We start from the raw sequence: 6000 nt of genomic DNA, 5'->3' as shown, positions 1-6000 counted from the left end.
AAAGCTCCCCCAAAGTCGTCCCCGGGGAATGTGCGCCGCTGCCCCAGGGCAGGCAGAAGGAGCTCCCGCAGCACCGCATTCCTCGGATTCCAGCGCCGTGACGTCCCCCAGGACAGCGCGCCCCCGGCTCCCGAGCTGGGGCTCCGCGTCTCGGGGGCCCCCCCGGTCCCGCGCGCGCGCGCGCGCGACCCCCTGAGTCCCCCCCACCCCGCCCCGCGCGCCGCATTCCTCCCCGCCCCCGGCCGCGCGCCCCGCGCTGCCCCCGCCTCCCGGCCCCCAGCGCCGCCAAGCCCGGCCCGGGGGTGGGGGAGCCGCGGCCGCCGGCGCCTGCTCCGTCCCCTCCCACTCGCACGGCCCCTTCCTCCCTCCTCTCCCGGCCGCTCGCATTTCCTGCCGCTCTGGCTCTCCCGGCCCTCAAAGTTCTGCCCAACTTTTCCTCCGCCGAGCGGGCGCAGTGTCGGGGGCAGGCTGCCGCGCCGCGCCGCGCCGCGCCGGGCTCAGGTCCTCGGGGAGCCGCGGACGCCGGGCGCCCTCCCACCTCCGCCGGCTCCTCGGGCGGGACAGCCCCGCGCCCAGGTTGGGCTCCTCTCCGCCCTCCCGGCTGCGCCCCCGCGCCGACTCTCGCGCCCGGAGCGCAGCGGAAACCTCCCTCCCCTTTCGCCTCCTGCGACTGCTTCCCTCCGCCTCCTCTGCCCGCCACTGGAATCAATTCCGTGGGGGGAATCGGGGCTCCGGCGCCGGGGAGGCAACCGTGGGCGCGGGTCTGCGGGCCGCCGCGGGGCCATGTAAGCAGGTAAGTCGGGTCCGAGGCGGGCCCCAGGTTGGGGCCGCCCCGCGCTGGGGGCGCCCTGCAGATGCCTGGAGCAGGCGCTGGCAACCCCGGCTGGCGGCCCGGGACGCCTGGCAGGAGCGGGGCGCGCGGTGGCTGGGCCGCGGGGGTTTTACTGCGCGGTGGGAGCTGCGGGCCGTGAGGCGCACAGCTCTTCTGGGGGAGCGGGCTGGACGGGGTGGGCACACAGCTGTCTGGGAGGTTGGGGGTAAACCCGCACCCGCGCTGCCACCTCCGCCTTCCCGTCTGCGTTTTGGGAACTGGAGTGGGCCGGGAAAGGGCAGCCGGGACGAGCCAGACCGTGGGGGCAGGGGAGAGGGGAGCGACGCCGCGGTCACCCCGGGGGGAGGGGATGCGGCGCCCGACTTCCCCGCGGCCCCCTCCTCTGGGACGTGGTCCCGGCGGGGAGAGGAGAGTTGGTTCGTGCCCTCCTACTAGGCCTCGGCCGTGCCACCCAGCTCCCGGGCGCCGTGGCTGCTCCTCGGGCGGTCGGGCTGGCTCTTAAGGAAAACCCGTGGCCACATCATTTCGGCCCAGGTCTCCACCTGAAACTTAATTTAAAAGTTCTGAGTATGAAGAAGCCCCTCTCCCCCGAGCTGGGTTTTGTAAGTGGTGCCTCCACCTTTTCTTGGAGAGGGAGCAGTGAGGTAGCGCGGTCCCTGCCTCCCCTTGCAGCTCCTCTCGCCCCCGCCCCCATCCGCACCTACAATTTAGGGAGATTGTAGGGTTTCGACTCGGGCTGTGGAGGGACTGGCTGTTACTGGCGCGCTGCGAGGCTGCGGCTGCTTGTAGGGTTACAGTTCCCACCAGTGTTTCGGTTTCTTGAAATGGATTAGTGTGCTCATTCATTCAGCAAACTTGGGTATTGAGCTGCTACTCTGCTAGGAATAGGGATAAATGCGGCTTCTGATCAGGAGTTGGAGTGCAGTGTGTAGAACCGGGTCCTGCAGGGTGTGCGTGTGCGCGCTGGGCTTACCAGGGGACGTGGTGCTCACCCGGGGGAGTCGTTGGGAGGAGAGTGCATTCCAGGTAGAGGAGACAAGGTGTGCACCGCCAGTGCTGGAAGAACAGGCAGATCACCTATGGGCTGGAGGGGAATTTCTGGCCAGGTTGGTGCCGTGGGACTGGGAGCACATCTTCCCCCACCTCGACCCCCAGTACCAGCCATGAAACTAGCAGCACTTTCCCCACTAGTCGTTTTCAAAGGAGCAGTAGTCTCCCTCTTTGGACACACCCCCATGCCTGGTGCTGTTTTTACCACAAGCAGCTGTGGTTCCATCCTTTAAGTTTTAATGAGCGCTAATTGACTCGTGCCTGGGTTCCTAAAAATGGTATCGATTCCTTTTGAAAGAGCCCGGTTGCCAGCGAAAGGTAACCACACCAGATCCCAGGGTGGGAGCTACCTGATCATCTGGTGCTGGAGTTAAAGCCGGTCCTAGAAGTGACAGCTTTAAGGAGCAGGAGCCTGATGGCCCATGCCTTTAGCCTCATGTGAATGGCAAGGCATGACTGCAGAAGTGGTTCCCGTGTGTGTGGCACTAAGTTCCTTAGGGTATCCTTTGCATTTCAAGGCTGTTGTTGCTGTGTTAGCACGGTTGTGCTAAAGGAATTACTCTTCCTTTCTCTGAAACTTTATGAAAACTGAGCATCCTTTTAGGTGTTAGATCGTTGGAGCCCAATGACCAAGGAACAAATCCTGCCTAGCAAGGTTCCTTGTAGTGCAGTAGCACTTGGGAGGTGGCTTGTGTTTCAAGGGTGCCTCTCCACCGGACTGAAGTGCTGTTTTAGTATTATTCATAGTGGCTGAGTCCCCGCTGGGGCGGTGGGCATGTCCAGTGTTTGATGACCTCAGGCCAATATGTCACAGTAGGATGAGTACTGGCATCTCTTATATATCTCAAGGAGAGCTCCTTGACACTTTTCCTGAAGGAGTAGGGCCTGAATGAGAGAGAGGGCAGCAGAGAACCCTTTTCCTGCTAATTTCCAGGAACCTGCCCTGTTTCCACCATTGCTTAAACACATAATGATGAATGCTGGTCATTCACGTTTGTGCCTACTGCATCACCCAGACAGCGGCCATAGAAACAACCATTAAGCTATCCTGCTTTGGAAGAACCATATGGAATTGAGAGAAAAATCAGAGTTTTCAGAAGTCTTTCTTGCCCTGAACGGAGGGTCAGAAATGAAAACTCTGAGGCTTTTTCCCAGTACTTCTCCTACTTCTTAGGGGTTTATATTTGCTCCAGGAATGAAGATGTCACTCCTTTCGTTACACATCATAGTCCACCTGGGTTCCATGTTCCTGTCCCTTTTGAACAAGAATTTGATCAAATTCTTGCATTTGAACTATATTACTTAGTTTCCAAGTGTTGTGTGTCTTAAATAATTCTAAATCTCAGAACAGTGCTGTGCATATTGTTAGAGATAAGGCAGGGGCAAGAGATAAGATGAAATGCTTAATTAGCTAATTAAGGAGTGAAGGAAAACAAACACAAAAGCCTTGGTAGGGAGGAGGCTAAAGTTAATGTCTAAAATAAGCATTTTGATCTACCCTTCCCGATTTAAATTGATGTAATTTCTCTTGCCCCGCCTGCATCCTACAGAGGGTTTATGGAGTGGTCTGAAGGGTGTGTGTGTGGCGAGTTCTGCAGCTTTGCCTGGCTGGCCCTGTGCTGGGGCAGGGCTCCAGGTTTGGGAGTTGGAGATATATCTAGGCTTGAATTCAGCCCTGCCATTTTTCAGCTGTGTGATGTTGCACAGATTTCCTAGACTTCCTGAGTTTTCAGTTTCTTCACTCGCAGTGAGGAGCCAGAAGTACCTAGCTTGCCAGGGTATTTACAAAGCAGTCAATGTGATGCTGTGGAACATAGCACTTTGCACAGAACAGGTCAAGGAGGGCTGTTTGTGCGTTCCAGGGGTTGTATGTGGCCATGAATGTGCTCTTTGTGTGTGATTTTTTTTTTCCGGCTGCCTGAATTCACATGTGTGCCAACATACACATAAAGCTTTGTCTCTGACTTTTTTGAAAAAAGTGTGTTGGCTCAAAGCAAGCATGGTGGCTGGCAGCTGCCATGTGGCCTTTGCAGGAGGAGGTTGAGAGCTCCAGGACCCGACAGTAAAAGTCTGGAGAGGGAAATCCCCTGAGAGAAGAGGGCCCAGAGCAAGGCTCCTTCTGCCTGTATACTCCTTACTATGACAAGGGTCCAGGGGGTTACATAAAGACACTTGCATTTCTGATGTTGAAATCCAACTAGTTAAGGAACCCTAGAATAACTGCCTGCCTTTAACAAGAGTACAGGAAAAGGCTTCCATATCTTCACAAGGAATTGTTCTTGTAGCCTTGATTTCCCTTGAAGCCCAAATATAAAGTCAACTGCAACAGCTCTGGTGTAATGCCAGCCATAGGTCATTTGGAGTTTTATGTTGCCTTTCATCAAGGAGCCTAAAGTATTTGACAAACATTAACTCATTGATCAACCTCCCAGGGGAAGGGAACGTTAGAAGAAAGGGACAACTCACCAAATAGCAGGAGGACGGACAGGTGTATAGCACAGAATGGATTGTTTCAGCAAAGAACTGGTTAAGTCTCAGGGCGGAATTGCATGCCAGCCTTTAGGGTTCCTTCTTTGAAGAGTCAGGGGGGCAGGAAGTCTAGGGAAAATGAAGCTCTGAGATTTTTGCAGGAGAAGGCGAAGCAGTCTGTTTTGCCCAGACCCAGCAGTACCTTCACCATACATTGCAAACAGGCTGATTATGAAAATAGATAACCTCAGAATTATTTATAATTCTGAATTAAAGGATATGATGCAATGTTTGTGAATGAAGGACTTAAGATAAAAAGTAATAGTGACTAAGTACCTTTTGTGTGATAAAGGTAGTTGTGGGTCCAAGTTGGATTATATAAATGGCTTATCTGCTTTGCCCCCCCCCCCCTTTTTTTTTCCTGTTCTGTTTTCCTTGACTTTCCCTTTCCCATCAAGCTTTTGTTTGATTTGCTTTGTGGTCCTTGCTGTTGAAAGAAACAGACCACAGTAGTTCTTAGATCAATCTGACCTGTAGAATTCGCTGTGTGGGTGATTTAGCTTTGATCCTCAGGGGGCTGAATTAGGCCTGGGTCAGGAGTTTCCTCCTGAGCCTGGTCAGTTAGCTTGGCCCAGAGGCCTATTAAATGTCCAGAGATCCTGTTACCCTATCCAGCCATCCCATAAATGCTTGATGTTGGTCAACAGGGAGGAGAAAATGAGAAGGGGCTCCGCGGGTGGTGTAGCATCCTCTGGTAGAATATCCTGTCCGCATTTGTAGTGTTGGAGATTTCCGTGTGGAATTGTGCTCCAAAACTGGGGAGCAGGTCTCTGTGGGCCACTGACTCGATCTGTTTCACCTTACGAGTTGTGAGCTCACAGGGAAAAATCACTCATTTTTGAAAATGAGTGAAATGCCTAATTATTACCTTGTGCAAAGTGTACTAGGGTTCTTCTCGCTGTCTTCAGAAATCTGTCTCCCGAGGTGGTTCTTTCTCACCCGTCTTTCACACTCCATTTCTCTCAAGTAATTGGGGCATTAACTAAGGTCGGAGATGGCAAAGTCTGGTATCAGTCACCCAGAGGGTTTTGCTGGAACACAGGATGCTGCTCCCCATGCCCAACCCAGTGTCCGGCCCAGTAGCTTTAGGGTGGACCTGAGAATGTTCAGTTCCAAGGAGCTCCCAGGTGATGCTGATGCTCCTGGTTCCTGACCACCTGCGTTTTTGAGAACCACCGAGCTGAGAAATCTTGTTTTGGTTCTCCCTCCCTTTTGGCCAGTATGGTGTGGTGGTCACTTAACCTTTACACTGCACTGGTTTGAGTGAATCTGTTCTTGGCTGCTAAGAGCTCTGAATGGCTACGTTTCCTTAGCCAGGCCCATTCAGAGAATGAATTTGATGTTTCCTTTTTAGTGAATTTGCTTGGCAGTTGTCTCTAATCCAGATCCTATACTTGCTACCCAACAAGCAGGATTTATCTGGTGCTGATGTTTGTCTGAGTATCTGATATGGGTGCCAAATCTTACCTCTCCCAAACTGAACTCTCCAGTTTCTTGCCACAAAACTTGCTGCTGCTCTATTTCCTATCTTGGCGACATTGCCACCTATTGAGGTAGTTGCTCATGACAGGCACTTGGAGTTCTTTTCA

General features: G+C 53.9%; 1 protein-coding gene across 1 annotated transcript in view; it reads left to right on the top strand.

Annotated features, from left to right (window-relative positions):
• The first annotated feature begins 577 nt into the window (after nucleotides 1-577).
• Nucleotides 578-6000, top strand: part of PTPN14 (protein tyrosine phosphatase non-receptor type 14) — a 191323-nt gene continuing 185900 nt past the window's right edge. The window contains exon 1 of the mRNA XM_062210342.1: nucleotides 578-793. The gene's annotated coding sequence lies outside the window, so the exon portion shown is untranslated. The remainder of the gene's footprint in view (nucleotides 794-6000) is intronic.

Source organism: Lepus europaeus, chromosome 14 (assembly GCF_033115175.1).
Source record: "Lepus europaeus isolate LE1 chromosome 14, mLepTim1.pri, whole genome shotgun sequence".
Taxonomy (NCBI): Eukaryota; Metazoa; Chordata; class Mammalia; order Lagomorpha; family Leporidae; genus Lepus; species Lepus europaeus.
Note: the sequence above shows the minus strand (reverse complement) of the source record. Positions and strands in the feature narration are given on the sequence as shown.